The 17,829-nt window shown below is 48.0% G+C and overlaps 1 protein-coding gene across 1 annotated transcript in view; it reads left to right on the top strand.

Moving 5' to 3' along the window:
• The window catches only part of SLC26A5 (solute carrier family 26 member 5), a 395,647-nt gene that overhangs the window by 346,184 nt on the left and 31,634 nt on the right, over window positions 1-17,829 (top strand). The window lies entirely within an intron of this gene.

The raw sequence follows: 17,829 nt of genomic DNA, 5'->3' as shown, positions 1-17,829 counted from the left end.
GTTTACCTGCAGGGGAGCTTGAATCAAGTGTTAGTAGTAAAGACTTTGGAGACATGTCTAAAGAGTGTTAGTCTGCTGTGGACAGCTGAAATCTGATGAGAAGTGCCTAGCATCTATGGTATTCCTATAACAATGAGTGTCAGAGGTCTAGTTGGTTCCTTAAAACACTCTGAGAACTAGGTTGTGTTTTCAATGGAGCAAAACACTTTAACATGTGACAAACGCCATTGGACCCAGCCCAAAAGAAGCCTAAATAGGAATCGGCTTGGATTACTGTCTTTCCTTGTTGGGGGTTCTAGTCACTTGTGGTATAAACACAGACTAAGAGGACCCACGAGCATCCATCTAACAAAGGCACAACCTCTTTGTAGAGACGCACACTGTCGCACATTTGGTGCTTTCTCTGATTTCACTGTAAAATGACTTTTCAGTTTATTTCTGAACCTCTGGAGCACTGACCTGTTACAGCCTCCAGCTTGGTCCTGTTTGACGTATTTTTGCTTCAAACATATTTCAAACTACGAAGGTAAAATGACCCTGCTTTAGTCAATATATATCTGTATTGATTTGACTCAAGGCAATACCATTACATACAAATAATAAAACTATTACCCAAAGAACTATAAAGATAGTAGCTAACCCATTAACAAGGTTAAAAAATCTAGATGAAAAAATATACATAAAAAGGAAGCCTTTCATAAAAAGTAAGTTTTACAATGTTCCCTGTGTTGCCAGCCCTGCAAACCAAATATAGGCTACTACCGAAAGATTAGTAGATGGTGGTAAGGCATTCCTCTAATAAGCCAGGATTCCTTTATAGTTTTGCCCTACAAAAAGGGAGCATGCTGTTCCTATGTAGGCCAGTTATTTTTGTGCATAGAGCGTAAAATGAGTGACAGTCTCAAGTCTTCCCATCTTGCAATCACAAAGGCCTTCATTACTCATTTTGGTATACCATAGTAAAAGCATAACGCTCCAAGCCGAAATTGTATCTACCTTGGGCGGTGAATATCTTGTCAAATATTTACAAGGTATCCATATAGAAAGGAACCATCCTTAACACCACACAACTGTGGCTCGTTTTAATTGCCAGAATCATACCTTAACTATCCTCAGTATTGACATTTATTAATGTGTGATTTTTCCATATATCTCCACACTGATCCACTTTAATGTATTTACCACATGGACAACAGCACTTTCTCGAGTTCTCCATATCCATGACATGAATATTTCTAATACAAATCGGCAATGGGACTTTTGTGCTAACGTAACTGAACCGAAGCATCCGTTCTAGCCAGGGTGCCTTTGTTAGAAAGGTACTTATAAACTGGCTTTTAGGATTCATAAACATGTTTAGTGTTTCAGAGGATTTCATAGTTATTTCTAATTTTAGCAATAAGATTCGAATTCCTTCTGTAAACAATGTAATGTTATTTCTGTTAAAAATAATAACATCACATCATCAGCAAATGTAAGTATTGCTTTGTGATGGATACTTCTGACCAAATTCCTCACCTATTGAATTTACCTCTCGCCAAACTAGTTCCAGAACGTTTCAAAGCATCTACTCCAGCAGGCCAATAGGTGGCACAATTGGCACCACCCCTGCACACTGATGTTGGGCCCTTTCTTTCTTCACCCTTCAACGCAGACCCAGAGCTCCACTCCCAACTTTTCATCTGTGTCTACCAACCTGAAAATCTTGTTTTCAAGATAGTGTGCTAGGAAAGATATCTTCCCCAGAGACTACAGGCTTCGAACTGTGCCATGACTGCAGAAAGCGACTCTCAGTTATGGATCCACACGATGTCTGCCTGCGATGTCTACGTTACATAAAAGGGTAAACCCAAAAATTACCGTGTCCTGGGTATAGAACAGTACAATGATGGGTGTCCCATTAAAGGTACATTCGACAGTATAAAAAATATAAACAAAGGTTTCACAAACTCAAAGAAAACGTATATATATTGCCACAGTGTTATTTAATCTTACTTATCAAATCATTATTTTGATCGCGTGATCATAAAAGATGTACAAAATTATCACATCAATTAAAAAGTCTGAAGTATCACTATATCATTAATGTAAAATACATTGAAGTTTAAAAAAGAATAGTAATCACAGATATGTACTGATGCAACAAGGAGGAAAATCTATCTAGAGTCTGCAGCCCTCTTTATCAGTCGGGTTCGGGCATACCACATTGCAGATAGGAATTTTGCCAAAGCAAACACAATTGGGGGGGATAAATCAGTCTTTAAAACTCTATATGCGGGTAGGAATGTTCTGAATCCCATGTTTTTAAGGAGAGGGACAAGCCAATATTTCCTGCTTTTCTGATAGGCTTGGCAAAAGAAAACCACGGGCACGTCGTTCTCCTTTGTGTGTGCACATGCAGGGCACGTCTCTGTAGGAACCCGACAGGACCAGCCTGCGGTAAAAGACCCCAACGGAAGCGTCCCGTACCTCCATTGCAGGAATAGTTTTCTGGTTAGCGCCGTAGTCATGCCATCTAAGACACTTTCAAGATTGTACGAATCTTTGGTTTTTATAAAGTGATGAGTCAGAGATCCTTCACGAGTGCTGTCCAGGGCTCGGAGGAGCGTGTTGTCATAATATGCTCTGGACAGCGCATTCCTTGGTATCTTGTTGATTGTGCTTTCCGGATCTGACCATAGTTCTGGTAATCCAAGAGTCTCGCAGGTTTTCTTGATATAATTTAACCAGGGCGTCTTAGTGGCATTGGGCAGAGATAAAAATTCCTGTAACTCATTTCTATAGGCGACGAGGTCCTGGCTGCTCCAGAGGCGACGCCAAAAAGCTAGTGGTTTGAGCCCTAATTCCTCCGTGATGGGCCTCAGACCCAGATCCAATCTTAGGGGCAGGAGTGGAGTACTTAGGGGAAGAGCTGTCAGCTGCCTAAGAAATTTATTTTCTGTGGTAAGCAATTTGGGTGATGGAATATGACCCCACAACTCTCCTCCATATGTAACTCCTCTCCGCGCCCGGGCTTTGTAAATTTGGATTGCCGGGCTGAGTGAGCGATATGGTGACTTACTTGCAATTCTCGTAATACCACCCGCCATCTGTGCCAGTTTCATGTTTGCTTTTGTTTGATGTGCCGACCACGTTAGGTTTTGATTTAGAGTTATCCCCAAGTACTCTATTGTGTCTACCCTTTCCAGACGCACTGTGCCAAGCAGGGTGTTGGGGCGGTTAAGGGGCATGGGGTTCAGAATCATAAATTTGGTTTTCTGTGGATTGATTTCAAGTCCACTTTCTGTACAGACCTCCAGAAAACCATCTAACACCCGCTGTATGCCCATCGGGGATTTGGACAGCAGCAGGGTGTCGTCCGCAAACATAATTGCGGGCACCCTGCTGCCGGTCAGTTTTGGGGCGTCGATGTTAGCAGTCCTTGTCAGGTGCGCTATAACCCCGTTCACAAAGAGGCAGAACAGGGTCGGTGCAAGCACACAACCCTGTCTCACCCCTCTGCGAACGGGGAATCTTTCAGTTAGATTACCACTTCTCCCGCACCTGACACGTGCGAAGTTGTTATGATGTAATCTTATCAGGATTGCCAGGATGTCTTTCGGGACGCCTAGTTCCTCCATTACCTTCCACAGTTTTGGTCTAGGCACTAGATCGAAGGCGGCACGTAAATCCACAAAAAACGTGTACAGAGTGCCGCCCTCGATCAATGCCGTCCTCCAATATATGAGATTTAACCTAAAGATTTGATCAATTGTGGAAACTCCCCTCCTAAATCCTGCCTGGTATGGGGTCAGGGTATCTGTCTCCTCCAACCAATTCTGCAACCGGTCTAGAATTAGCCTACCGAAAAGCCTTTGTGATACATCGATAAGGCTTATTGGGCGATAGTTGGCTGGGAGCAGAGGGGATCCCTTTTTGAATATTGGAACCACCTCTGCACCCAGCCAAGTATCCGGAACCTCCATCCCCCTAAGGACCGCATTGAATATCAGCAGGAGATAGGGGGCCCAAACCCCTGGTTCCTGCTTAAAAAAGTCGCCCGGGACCCCATCCAACCCCGGGGCTTTCTCTGTTGACAACCCCGCAATAGCTGCCCGAACTTCTTTTTCTGTGAAGGGTTCACCTTCCGGGTCGTTCACTAGCGTGGAGTGGGGGGTACTCGGGGCCTCATCCTCTATAGCATATAATGACTGGAAGTGATTTTGCCATATGCTCGGGGCAATGTTAGGTTCGCTTGCCGAGGGGAGGTCTTCTGATCCATTGTTAACTACCCGCCAGAATTTGCTAGAGTCTCTGATGGCTAGTGCATTGGAAAGTTTCTCCCAGTGGTGCTGGTCCCATTCGGCCTTGGCATTTGCCAGTAATTTCTTGTATGCCTGTCTCCTAGTTTGAATCTCCTCCCTGCTTCTGCAGGCCTTTATTGCAAGCAGTAGTTCACGCTTGGAGTCCCGGCATGTGACGTTATACCAGGTCTTCCTATGTGTTCCGCTATTACTACCGTGCCCCTTTACAAAAAGATCTAACTCCATGGTGTTTATTAGATCTCCATGGATCCGCCCTAGCAGGTCTCTATTTTTCCCATCGCCAAGTTTCTCGCCAATAGCGAATGCCTTTTCCAGCACTGGGGTAATTCTGGCATATAGCTTAGCTAACTTATCATCACTTGTGGCCAGTTTTCCCCACCTTACTCTCCTTCGGTTGTTCTCCAGGAGTAGCCCTGTCTTTGGACTTTGTTTGCCCCGTCCCATGTCCTCGATACCCGGTAGGGCATATTCGAGTTCCAAGACGTTGTGGTCACTATCCCGTCTATCAATTACCTTGAAGTCGAAGATTCGTGACCAGGATGACAATTGGACAAGGATGTAATCTAATCTAGATTCGCTTCCAGCTTTGTTAAAGGTGCATTTACTTGGCATATCTGATTTGGTGTGCCCGTTACAGGCCCTTAGGCCTAGGTTTAGAGTGAGGGCTGTTATCTGAAGAGCGAGGGGAGTCCAAGCTCTTGGTGGTTGTGCCACCGTAGCCGGTATCAGCCATCTTGAATCCTCCTCTAGGGAGGGTCCATCAAGAAGGCCTGGCAGGGGTTCGTAATGCGAGTTTAGGTCGCCTCCAACCACGTAGTGGAACTCCCCTGAGATTTCGCTCAGGAAAGCGGCGAGTTCCTCAATGGTTTTTGATTCCCGTTGTATAGCTACGGGTCTTGAGTAGACGTTTATTATCGCCAATTTGATGGAATCTGGCCATTCTAAAAGGATAGCTAATATATCATCTGATTCTACAGTTAGAGTACTGGCATGACAGCCCAGGTGGGATGCTACCCAGATTGCCAGCCCTCCAGACGGCCGTCCCCGGCCCCCCCATTTAGCTGGTTTAGAGAATACTGCAAACCCCTGGCATGTATGCTCCTCTCGCGCCCAGGTTTCCTGGAAGAGGCAGATACTTTTTGGATTAATAAAGGAAACCCACTCTTGGGAATCCATTTTATTACCCAGCCCTGCTACGTTCCATGGGATCAGAGTCAGTGTTTGGGGTCTTGTGGGCGGGGGCCCTGTGTCAGGGTAGTTGTTCTCCTTTGTGCCAGAGTTTACCATTGGATGTTGTGACAGTTCCCCCTGACCTACCCATAAATTACTGTCAATACCAGGTAAATCCGCTCTGGAGTGACCGGTATCTCGCCGGTATGCAGGTTCAGTAGGAGGAACTATTTGTTCCCTGAAGACCGGGGCTTGTTGGGGGAAGGTGGTTCTATCCTCACTATCAGCTATTAAATGGGAATGGTGCCAATCCCTCCCTTCAGACTCGGGCTGTCAATCAATCATTTCAAGGGTGCTGTACCTATTGCGAGTAGGAAGGTAGGCTGGCTGCTGGATTCTATAGGGCCCAGGGACTCCTCTCATTGTTCCCCCCCATCCGCCCCTCCTCCTAGCACTAGTTTCCCATCCTTCTTCGTTGCCGTATGGAGGTAAATACTCTGGGGCCATACTCCTGTATTGGTGGGGTTCCCTCCACTCTCTGCGGTTACTCTCCCATTCTCCCAAACTTCCCTGGTAGTACCCCCATCTCTGATCTTCTGATGTGTGCATACTCGATGGGTAGAAGAATGAGAGAGGGAGGGTCTGGATGTTACTCCCTTGGTTGTCAGGAGCCCAACTACAAATATAGGAGGCTGTACTCGGTTCTCTGAAGGTAACCAAGACACAGTCGCCTCTAATTGTTTATCTCATATATCCCACCCAGGTAGCCCGTCTTACCATAAGAACGTCGCTGACAGTACCTTGTGGAAGAGGTCTGTGTATTGACAACCAGCTGATGACTTTATTTTTAAGGGAGAGAGTCGATTCTATAGCCATGGGTTTTAGCTCGGGGACGCCTGCTAAGATTACTGTGTAGGCGGACGCCTCTGGTGGTAAATTCACAGGTTTGGATTTCCGGGCGATATTTTGCACGTTATCTGGGGGTTTCAATTCGCTCTGTTGATTCACCGGGAATGTGGCAGTGTCTTTGGGATGTGTGATTGTATTTGGAGGTGTAAGCGGTGGAGCCTGGGTTTTTGTGGGAGGGATATTTGTATTAGCGTTAGCCAGGGGTTGAGGAATCTTATTTTGGTTGGGTTTGAATTGTGTGTTTTGAGAAGTGGCTGGGCCATTTTTCTTCGTCGTTTTTATTTGCTCAGTGCCCTTTTTAATCTTAGCATCCTGCCCCCCTTCGGCTCCCTTGGTATCTAATTTCAGGTAGTCAGCTAGCTGGATTGTGGATTTTTCAATATTGACCAACCTAGCTTCGATCTTTATCAGGCGGGCCTCAAGGGGGCTTAGAAGAGACCTGAAGAGTGTACTTATATTTGCCAATGTTATATTGTCACTAGGGGATTCCATTGTAATGTTATTAGAGCGAGATGATGTATCTGTAGGTGCGGAAGCTATCAGTGGGGCCACTACGCTATCCTTAAGTGAGTGGGCAGAGCTGGTGTCGACGACCCTGGCTTCGTCCCTTGCGGGATTAACTTTAGGGTTTTTTGGCTTTCTCCCTCCCTTGGTTTGCCCCCCTTTCTTCCTTTTTTGAATTGCTCCTTCCCTGGCTCCCTTTGTGAGGTCAGAAGCATTCTCACTAATGGTAGTTATATCTGAGTGCGGACCGGGGGATAAAAGTGGTTTTGTGGTATTTGGCCTGCCGGTAGGGTCATTAGGCTCATGTCCTCGAGATCACTTGAGGCCTCCATTGTGAAGTCTGGATTGGTGGGTGATTGGCGAACCCCCGAAGCCCCATATCCAGAAATATTGGCTTCTAGCCTTCCGTACGGAGGAGTCTTTGCTAGAGCCATTGGGCCCATTGATGATCTCCTTACCCAGTCAATTTCCTGCGAGATGCGTCTCTCAAGTACAGCAATATCCTCTATCAAAAGCGATCCTGCTTTGACCAAATAATTATCAATGGTACCTTTGGCAACACCCGCAGCTGCCAATGTAGATTTGCTCCTTGTTTCCCGGTGCACATTTCGAGGTCTGAGTGGTCCGTACCCTGGGGAGATGGAGATGTCCGACCAGGGGGAATGGCCCGGTCCCGGTCTCTCCCGTCCTCGAACGGCCTCAAACGGCCCGCCCTTTGCCCGGGCTGAGTCCCGCGCGGTCCCGCGTGCGCGGGGATAGAAGTGCCTATAAGAGGGAGTTGGGGGCGGGAAGAGACACCAGGTGCGCTATGATGGTAGAGCGCTGTGCACCCTGGGTCTCGCAGTCCCGGCCCCGTCAGCAGCGGTCAAATCCCAGTGTGTAGGTGGTCCTCCGTCGTCAGGCACGGCAATCCGGGGAAAAGAAAAGAGACAAGAACCCAGCAACAGCTTCCGCAGTCCAAGGCTGCGAGCGGCTCCCGCGGAGTGGGGGCCGCGAGCCTTATCAAGCTGATTGGGAGCTGGGGCGGGAAGAGACACCAGGTGCGCTATGATGGTAGAGCGCTGTGCACCCTGGGTCTCGCAGTCCCGGCCCCGTCAGCAGCGGTCAAATCCCAGTGTGTACGTGGTCCTCCGTCGTCAGGCACGGCAATCCGGGGAAAAGAAAAGAGACAGGAACCCAGCAACAGCTTCCGCAGTCCAAGGCTGCGAGCGGCGCCCGCGGAGCGGGGGCCGCGAGCCTTATCAAGCTGATTGGGAGCTGGGGGCGGGAAGAGACACCAGGTGCGCTATGATGGTAGAGCGCTGTGCACCCGGGGTCTCGCAGTCCCGGCCCCGTCAGCAGCGGTCAAATCCCAGTGTGTAGGTGGTCCTCCGTCGTCAGGCACGGCAATCCGGGGAAAAGAAAAGAGACAGGAACCCAGCAACAGCTTCCGCAGTCCAAGGCTGCGAGCGGCACCTGAACACATATTGATTGCAAAAACACTTTAAAAAGCTGAAAGTGCCAAGAGGCAGAGGAAAATTGGGGGTGGGGGGGGGGGAGAAGAAGTAGCGAAAAATCGGTGACTTAGGTGAGGGTAACGGGGTACGTGAAGTTAGAGTATTGTGCACATCACATTCTTCTAATTGCATGGCACATCATTTAGCCAAAAGCTTCACAATTACATTAGTAATATGTTGTATTCTGTAGCCATGTATAGGAAGCAACGCAGCACAATAAAACAATTACTGTTGATTATACTGGCAGCATATGAAGTGTCGATGTTTAGACCCCAAACTGAGTGTAGGTCCTTGCAATCCTTACAAAGAGGGCCTTCCTTTTGCACTTTACTGGTTCCTTCTGGAGTGCCTTTAGGCCCGTGGACCTGTACTGGTCTCTAGTCAGATTCCCACCAGTAGGTCCGCTGTAGTCACAGTCTATCCCCCATGTACCTATATCGGGTTCAGCCCCAACTCTGGTTCCAACTTCAGTTTCAACGCTACTCCCCACACCAGTTTCCTTTGCATCAATGCAATACCAATACCGGAGGAAGATCTACAGCCCATTGTGCTATATGACTCCACGCAGAATCCACCCCAATAGTGGCATGCCTAGCTCCGAACAGCATGCAGTCAATCTCGCAAATTACCATGTAGTAGGGCCGAAACTTTACACAATCTTTTCTGCACTGACTAGAGCAAGGACAGGGGATTCTTATATCTCACAATATGAAGAAGAAAACTAGTATAAGGAACTTCAGTATGCCAGTGATCTGAATCCTTCTCCAGATACCGACCTTGTGCCTCCCCCAACCCGCTTCCTAGTCCTACTTTTCAGTTGTTATTCTAAGGGTGGCAGACGTTATAGACCTACAGCTCAGCACTATGGAGGTGAAAAATAATGACTTAGCTGAGGTACTTCAGCCAGGTGAGACTCCCATCAGAACCTTTACTGACATTTAGTGAGGTCTTCAAGGATACCCCTTTGGGCAATTGGGCAAAACCATGTTCAATCTAACCTGTTAACAGGCAGATCACTCATTTGCATTGATCTATACGTGCAAACCCAGCCTTTCCATATAGCCGCCCAGAGTGTTTTGTGGTGTAGACATCCACCAGCAAAATGAATCCCAAAGCTTTTCCTACCACCCCCCACTGATCATTAGTTCAAAAGAATAGAGACATTTGGTAAATTGATTTTCTTCTCTACTGGCTTTGCTCTGAGGTCAGTGAATTCCAGCTGTCTTCTAGGCTGCTACGCCTGTGCCGTAAGGGACATGGTGGCACCAGTTTTACTGGCTGTTCGGGATGACCTTCGGGTATCCCTTACTCAAGCCATTCAGTGTAATTGCAAAGCAGCAACATTTGTCATACGTTCTGGATTGGACACAACCAACTTGTTAGGTTGAACAGTAGGCACCAGTGTGGCACTATGACTCCCCCCCACCCCCACCAGCATGGCACTGTGATTCCCCCAAAAGCATTGCAGTTTGATCCGTTCACCAGCCAATTAAGCCTTTCAGCCCCTTCAGGAAAGCGGAGACAACATTCAGCTCAGTCCCCCCACCTCTTGAGCATTCACAACTGCAAAACTGCTTTAGTGTGTCCTTCCCGGAACACAGTCAACCTGTCAGTAGCAGGGTCTGATATTTCCAAAATGAGTGACAGGCCATCACTTCAGACAAATGCGTCCTGCAAATTGTACATCAGGTCTACACCCTTCAATTTCTTTACATCCCACTGCACCTTCCACCACTTTCAGGGCAACTGACAGAGGACCATCCGTCTGTCTTACAGCAGGAAGTGCAGGCCTTTTTGGCCAAAAGGACCATAGCATGGGTTTCGGCCTCGGAAGTAGGGACTCAGTGTTACCCTGCTACTTCCTGATGCCAAAAAGGACAAAGGTCTTCACCCTATCTTAGGTCTCTACCTTCCTGCGGAAGGACACATTCAAGATGCTACCGTGTCCAGTACCTGTCTGCTCTAGTCCCCAGGTACTGGATGATGGCATTGGACTTGCAGGGTGCTTATATCCATATTCTGCTCCTGCAGGCCCACAAGCGCTAACTGTTGTTCACAGAGGTTCAGGAGAATTTTCAGCTTGCATTGTTCCCTTTTGGCCTCACCAGTGACCCTCGTATTTCTGAAAGTGACAGCAGTGGTCAAAGCACACATTTGGGAGGTTGGAGGTACCCCTCTCCCCCTACCTAGACGACTGGCTGCTGACGGTGGGTTCACCCCAGGCAGTCGTCAACCACCTCCAGGTGATTGCGAACCTCTTAACATCATTTAGGTCCACTATTAAATTGCAGAAGTCACACCTGACTCCTTTGCAGAGGCTCCCATTCATCTGAGCTACTCTGATTACCATATAGTTCCGTGCCTTTCCTCCAGAGGGGAGCATCCAGGACATTTGCACTATGATCCCGATTTTTCACAGTCTGTGCTGGATCTCAGTACGGATGACTCTGAGGCTGCTGGGATTGTTGGCCTCCTGCATTCTGCTGGCCAATCATACCAGATGGTATATGCGGGCTCTGCAATGGGACCTCAAATCCAAGTTGGCAGAACATCAGGGGACTCTGTCGGATTGTACCCAGATTCCAGTGGAGACTGCAAAGGAACCTGCAGTGGTTGCTACAGTAACACAGTTAGCTGAGTTTTAGACTTTGCCATCACCACCCTCTTACCCCACTCAGAGCTGACCGCGATCACGGCTGCATCACTATTGGGTTGTGGGATGCCATTTTAGAGAGGTGAAGTTCAGAAACCTTTGGTTTCTAGTGGAGACTCAAATCCACATCAATTTGTTGAAATTGAGGATGGTTTGCTTTGCACTGAAGGCATTCCTACCCACACAACCAACATGTGGTACTGCAACAAGCAGGGTAGGTTGGGGTCTTGAGCTCTGTGCCAGAAGTCCCTGCGCCTCTGGACCAACAGGAAATTTCCTTGATGTTAAATCAGCTGACTGGATCTTTAAACAGCAGGGCTGACAAACAGCAACTGATGCTTAGCAGATGACGAATAGCAGCTTCACCAAAAGATGGTGCAGGGTGTCTTCCATCAATGGTGGGGACCCTGGTTCAATATTTTTGTCACCGAACAGAGCACACGTCAACACTTTTGTTCATTGGATATACAAAGACTGCTCTTTCTGATAGATTCCTTCCATCTAAAGTAGAGTTCAGGGCTCCTGTGTGCTTTCTCACCGTGACCTCTCCTGCCCAGGGTTCTGAAGAAAATCAGGAATGCTCGGGCCAAAGTCATCCTAGTGGCATCGGACTCAGCCAGGAGAGTATGGTACCCAAAACTCCTGGGAATGAGCATCTGTCCTCCGATCAAGCTGCGGCTTCTGGAGGGTCATCTGTCACAGCAACAGGGTAAGGTCCTGCACACCAGCCTTCACAGTTTCCATCTACATGACATGAGATTGAGCAGTGATAGTTGCCCTCTTTCAACTTTCCTCCTGAGATTGTTGTTGTAATTTTGCCTGTCAGGCATCCCTCCACCAAATTGGTGTACATCAGTCATTGGGACAAATGTGATGCTTGGTGCAGCACCTGACAAATTGACCCCTTACAAGCAAAGTTGTCTGAAGTTTTGTTGTTTGTTTTGTCCTTCGCCCAGCAAGGACTTGCTTTGGGCACTGTTAAGAACTATTTCCAGCTTTTTCGGCTGTATTTGAGGTTGCTTGATCAGTCTTCTTTATTTAAATCCTCTGTTGTGATAAGAGTTTTTTTTTAAGGTTTGCAACATTTATTTCCATTAACACCTTTTGTGATGCCACAGTGGAATGTGAACTTAGTTGTCTAATTGTTGCTGGGTACTCCTTTTGAGCCACAGCATAGTTGCCCATTAAGACTTCTGACACTGAAAACAGTCTCTCATTGTCATTTTATCAGCTAGGCATCTGAACAAGCTGCAGTTTCTTTCTTTCAGCCCATCTTACATGACATGCTTTCCAGACAAGTTGATGTTGAGGACCTAAGCTACCTTTCTACAGAAAGTGGTCACACCATTTCACGTTGGGCACACTATCACCCTTCCGGCATTCTTTGCCTCACATCATCTCTCCAAGGAGGAAAGACCCTAAGAGGGTACTAAGTTTTTACATTGATTGCACCAGGTGGAAGATCAACTCTTTGTGGGTTTCTCTGGGGCAAAGAAAGGCAAGGCCGTGCAAAAACAGACACATTCCCTGATCAATTTTTCCCTGCATAAATATCTATTACCACCGCACTAGCACGTGTAGTTCCTGTCTGGACATTTTTCAGGCGGCCATGTTGGTGTTGGCACTACAGGTCCATCGAAAAAGGCAGTACTTTTTGGTCTGAGCCAGTTCACACACCCACCACTTGGGGAGGTACTGCTATGCTATCTATCCTCATGGTGAGGAATCTGCTGTTAGAAATAGCTATCAGAGGCAACTCAGTAACACTCTTTCTGGTGGATACTCTAACCACAGATTCCCAACCAACCTACTCAATTCCCCATTCTATGAACGGAGTTCCTTTTTCCATCTAAAAGGATCCCAATTTAGAAATGTGCACACTGGTCATGCCAATTTGTCAATAGGTTGTGTGTGAGGTCGCGGACAACCTAAGGAAGCAGTTGACATCAGCGTTCATGGGTGGTACTTATTTTTTACTTCATTTGTCACTTCTGGAACAAAGCTACACGATGCCACCTCCCGGCACGCAGGAGTACCACTTGAAAGTTTTTAGATCCAGCCTGATACTTGGGGAATATTCACAAGGTGAGGGATCTACAGTTAGGTACAGAATCCACCAGAAAGAATGTTACTGGAGGGAAGGAACTTTTTATACTGGCTGCAGACTCCCTACAGTTAACTGTTTCCCTTCTGTCAGCCCTGGGGGCTGTAGCCTACAAAGAGGATCCATTTCTAAGGGGCATTGTGGTCATAGAAAGCTTTTGCACCCCAGTGACGGGCACAGGACATTCAGGTTATAATACCAATGTTTCGGCTCACTCCTAAGTTAGTGTGTAGGGTTCTGAAGCTTCTTGTCCTCCTATATCCTGCTAGTCATTCAAGCCCAGTGGCACATGTTGGCCCTGTAGTGGAACCTGCGCTTCCAGCATGCTCAACACTGGGGTTGTTTGGTGAGGCGTGGCTTGGGAAGCCAACATGGCGGCCACTTAAGCCAAGAGCTCACGGCTCCCTATTCCGATGGAATAACACACCATCAGGCGACCCCCCACTGCAGGACACTGGGGAGGGACTCAGAACTCATCTGGACCCTGCTGTAGCCCTTGGAGTTTGATGAAATCTGAAGGATGGTCTCTCTCACTGTGGTGGTGGTTGCGCTCCATCGATCTAGCTCCGACCGCTCCTTCACACTTGCCCCTGCACAGAAGCGGAGCTGGTGACTGATCCCGGCACATCCATCCTGACAGCGTCCTAAACAGCACCTGCCTGCCAGGCTTCTGGGCGGCTTTCAAGGATATAGTTCAACAGACTTCTCCCAGGAGAGCGGAAGGCCCAATGGCAACTACACCGCAGGCACATTACAGCTGTCTGGTTTGGGCTCCTCCCATGGGGTCACCCAGACAAAACAGAAATTGGCAAGACGAAAGAGGCCATCCCACTGCCAGATGAACTACTGGGGTGCCTGGATTGGCCCCCTGGTTCTCATGCCCTGAGATCAGCCCCCCCCCCCCGCCGTTGGAGACGACTGGGCTGCTAGTGCTGTCCTTGGCCCGCTGCAGGGTCAGGTGGGGCAAACAGGCCCAGCCTCCCCATTTAAAACTCCGAACACCTAACAAGGGGCACTGGTATGATGGGGGGCACAAAACACCTCCAGCCGAGGACCCTACCACCCTCAATGGCCCTGGACAACACCGGCCATGCTGTCATATGGTTTGTACAAATTTAGTAGGACTGTGTATCCAGACAACATATCATCAGAGTATGCTGGCCCAGTTCCTAGGTAGCTCACGGTGCCCAATGAGGACCCCTAACCTGAACAGGTTACCAGATGGTATCTGCAACCTCAGAACATGACCACCCTAATTCCCCAAGGAAATCGTGGAAACAGGCCTACCCTTTAGTTGTAAGTCATGCATACCCAAGGAAGACAAAAGAAAGATACAAATTGGTTTTTCAAACATTTATTGAAACAGTTGTATTCTTGTGTAAATAGTGTGAGCTGCAATTATTAGTAGTAACCAGCATTACAAGAACGGTGAAAAAGATAAATAGTTCAACCATTATAATGTTACAGTGTGATTATAGTTATACTCCTACCTAATACTACCTATACAATCAAGAGCATAGTGGGCATACCCTTTACCAGATCTCTTGGGACAACCCAACTTCCCCCATACCTGTGTTTGATGTTTCAGGAAGCCGATCTGGTGGAGGGCAGACTTTCGTCCTTTGCAGGATGAAGGCTAGAGTCAGCAGGCCTGTATCCCATTCGTAGTGCCCGGTGTTCCAGGATAAACTGCAGAAGTGCTCGTCTGCAGAATTTGGCTACAAGGGGGTTATGTAATAAATGCACTTTTCCAATCGCACTGTGTCAAAGGTGCAGCGCTGATGTGATTGTTTGTATTGAGACTCAGGGCTATCTCCAACCAGACAACCAAATGCAAGGGCATTGCGTTCAATGTTCCTAGCCTTGGAAAGCCTGTATGGGCAACATGATAAAATGATAACTAAGAAATGTGCTGCATACAGAATCATTTCTTAGTATATTATTGTGTAAGTGCAAGGCATGTAAAAAGTCACCATTAGAAAAAAGAGTCAATTTAAATGTGTAGCTAAAATGGAGACTTGTGTGTGGGCCCTGTTGAACCTTACAACATTGCACCCTCCAGGGAATGCCCGGATAGGTTGAATGCCACCGTGCAGGCTATTGAGGCCTTCAAGTTTGGCCTGAAAGCGAAAGTAGACACTGTGTCTACTTTCTCCTATGGAAAGAAAACTGATGACTTGTGGGACAGGTAACACAGTCTGCAAATTAGCTCACTGAACTTCAACGCCACACATTTGACCTACAGAAGCAATGCCGAGACCTTATGGCGCATGTTCCTTTTCTCAAGGACCACGCAGATGATGCTGAGGAGTGAGCCTGGTGCTGCAACATCAGGGTCATGGCCCTCCCGGAGGATAGTGATGGCCCTGACATGGTGGGCTACCTGGAGACTTGGTTCAAGGACCTGCTCGCCCCTCATGATCTCATCTAATTTTTTCTATTGAGAGGGCCCATCATGTGCCAGCTAGGCACCTTCCGGTGATGACTCCTCCCTTCCCAATAGTGGCAAAAAATCCTCAACTTTTAAGGATTGAGACGATATCATCCAAAAGGCAAGATAATCAGACTCTCCTCTTGAGAGAAAATCAATGAATGTTTATCTTTCCGGTCTACAGTCGGTTGGTCTAGAGGCAGAGAGCATCTTTCACAGGAGTTAAATGACGCCTACATGAGATGGGGATAATGTATGTCCTCCTCTGCCCTTTCTAAGTTTAGTATCATCTCCGATAACAAAACCCATTTCTTTACTGATCCCTCTGATTGGGTTGGAGCTTTCCTACACAAAAGATTGTCCTGGCAGAGGGATGGAGGAAATCCTGTGGACACCTCTTCTGGTGCTGCCAGAGGACAACGGTGGGCCTGCTCTGGCTGCGCCCGCCCACTTCTCCTGGACAGGTTTGGAGCTGACACAAAGCGGCCCTCGTTGTGGCTGCTGCCATCCCTCCCCCACAGCCCCCCTGAAATTTCATTTAGCTCACTCTTGGAGGAATTAGATGCTAGAACCTCCTCCTCGACCTTTCTACAAGACCATGACTACCCTCCACGAGTAACAACCCCCCCAGTCAGAAAATGATCGACTGTAATGAGCATTGCATCAAGGAGCTCACATTTAACCCGCTCAGACAATAACCTAGTAAGACCAACGGGGGGCCCCAACCTAATATGGCCCAGGGTGTCCCGGGAGGAGACCCATGAATTGTCTTCTGAGACCTCTCCCCCACCTACATGATGATTAGGCACCCCACCTGGTTGATTATTCATGGGTCGCCCCATCCAAATATCTTCCTTCCACTGAGCCACTCCACTCACGCTCCACTCCACGCTTTTGACTTTTCCTGGCCACCTCCCCATGGGAAAAACCTGAAGAGAGCACTCTCAATGGGATGACAACTAGACAATCCATTGTAACTATTTCCTGGAACATCCCGGGTATGCACACTCCCACCAAGCACTACAAACTACATACTTAAGTGTAAGGGAGTCCAGATAGCCCTACTCCAGGAGACTCATACTACCAGAGTTGAAGGGGCTAGACTTCAGAAGTGCTGGATAGGCCAGGTTTTCACCACTAATTTCTCTATGCCCACTCGATCTGGGTGCGGGCTGGGTCCCCCCCTTACTGTGGTGTCCCAAGACATAGAACCGTAGCAGCTACAGACTGCCTTTTTGGACCCATGCCAGACTTAGTACCCTAGGAGACTTGTTTCAAAACAGACGGTGCTTGTCCTTCGCAGCCCTAAAAGATCAGTTCGGCCTTCATGAGGCCCAATTTCTACTGTACGCCGCGTTGACTAGTGAATTCCTTGAGCTTCTCCAAGCCATCTTGTGGGACGGTTGTAGACCAATTAGCTGGCTCACCCGAGTATTGACTGAACAATCCCAGGTCTTCCTGCAGTCACTGACGGATACATGGGAGGGACCACCTTGGCAGGGTGCTTCACAAGAAGAAATGGGCCAGAGACTGTGCTTACCCGAACAATATCGCGAGGAATGCCCAACACCAGTTAATTCGTTCTATGTGCTGCATAGAGCTTATCTCTCTCCCCAATAGATTGCTATAGTCTTTCTGGAAGCCACAGATGCTTGTGCTAGATGCACCACTGCAGCTGCAGGACTGCCGCACATGCTGTGGAACTATTCCTCGATCTGCCAGTTTTGGTACAAGGCATTGTGACTCCTCGTGGAGGTCATAGGCCTAACGGAAACCAATTTCTAGACATTATTTAACATCCTAAAAGATGCAAGACTGCCACTCTTTTTCTGGACTTGGCCCTCATACTGGCCAAAAGATCAATCACAATGAAATGGAAACTTCCCTTGCCTCCGTCTTTAGACGCCTGTCAGTATACCCTCATCAGGTGGACACCGGCCAAGTCAATGGCCCTTCACAGTGACGAAGTGAGGGGTTACGCGGTCACCCTACTGCTCTCAACTGGGAGTACTTGCTGTCCTGACTGACTGACCCTCTAGTCCCCACCAGCTGTCTGTCTTTCTGGTACTAACCCTGATACACCCTCCTCCCCGGTTGTTGCAGTTCTATCCCAATAAGACAGGGTAGAAGATTAATATAAACCTACTCGGGCCCCTCACACTTGGCGGCCTTTCCTCCTTCCTCAGCCCCTCCCAAGCAACTGATGTTCCCAGTGGAGACCCTTCACTCCCCTAACCGAGAAGGCCCATCGTACCCTG

This window comes from Lissotriton helveticus, chromosome 1_1 (genome assembly GCF_964261635.1).
Source record: "Lissotriton helveticus chromosome 1_1, aLisHel1.1, whole genome shotgun sequence".
Lineage (NCBI taxonomy): Eukaryota > Metazoa > Chordata > Amphibia > Caudata > Salamandridae > Lissotriton > Lissotriton helveticus.
The sequence above is the reverse complement of the archived record's forward strand: the minus strand, read 5'-3'. Positions and strand labels throughout refer to the sequence as shown.